Below are 1009 nucleotides of genomic sequence, written 5' to 3'. Positions count from 1 at the left end.
ACCCCGTCCCAATGTTTATTTTTCGTTTTGCGGCCTAGGATGCGCGCGCATGGAGGGGCAAAAACTGCGTTTTTTGTGTTTTGTTTTTGTTGGTTATGGGCAAAGTTCGCATGTTTGCAGAGCAAGAAAGAAAGTAAAATAAAATGTTTACGATTTTCTACATTATAATTATGCCTCGGGGTTTGTTGCCGTTGGCTGTGCCAATTTGAAAGATTGGAGATAAGAAAGATTTGCCGTTTTAACTACATTCCGAAGGGGAAAACGCCGATGGAAAAAAATACATACAGGTACAGTTTCCAGTCATACCCATCCTTGGTTTTGTGCAGGACATACCACACTTCATACATTTTTGCCCTTTACTCCTTGTCTTTGACTTGGCAGGGCCTAAGGTTTTAAAAAAATCCATCTTTAGTAAAAGTAAATGAAGTTTTTTTCCGTAAAAATAGTGCATACATAATATGGCAATCTAGAATTGTAAACTTAATCATAAAATGAAAAATTACCTCGGATTTGATAAAACAGAACTCTTCTCTTCAGATAGTCCATTATAAGCAGTCTTTTACATGGCCCCACGCAAAAAAATCATAGGCTTCCAGTGATTTGTAGGCTTTCACTGATTCTTTGGGAAAAACACTTGGTGAATCTATAAAATATTCATTAACATCTCTCCAAGTAATATTTGGAAGATTTCTAATATCATCAGACCATCTGATAATAAACCCAAAAGGGTCGGGGAGTTTTCCCCCACTACCCCAGCGTAAGTTTCGACAAATAATGCTGTTTATCTTTCATTTCAGAGCAATACAATAATCTGAAAGTGATTCGTGAGCCATTTTTGATTCACGGGAAAGCTTTAATACCAAATATATGCAATTTCTTGAACATATTGGCTATGATCGCAACAGCAAACAGGTGTGCGACGACAACGTGTTTATAAAATCTTTTGCCCATCTGCGCGCCGCGCATGTTGTTTTGAAATCATTCATACGTCACACGTCAGGGGTCATAG

Source organism: Penaeus monodon, chromosome 30 (assembly GCF_015228065.2).
Source record: "Penaeus monodon isolate SGIC_2016 chromosome 30, NSTDA_Pmon_1, whole genome shotgun sequence".
Taxonomy (NCBI): domain Eukaryota; kingdom Metazoa; phylum Arthropoda; class Malacostraca; order Decapoda; family Penaeidae; genus Penaeus; species Penaeus monodon.
The sequence above is the reverse complement of the archived record's forward strand: the minus strand, read 5'-3'. Positions refer to the sequence as shown.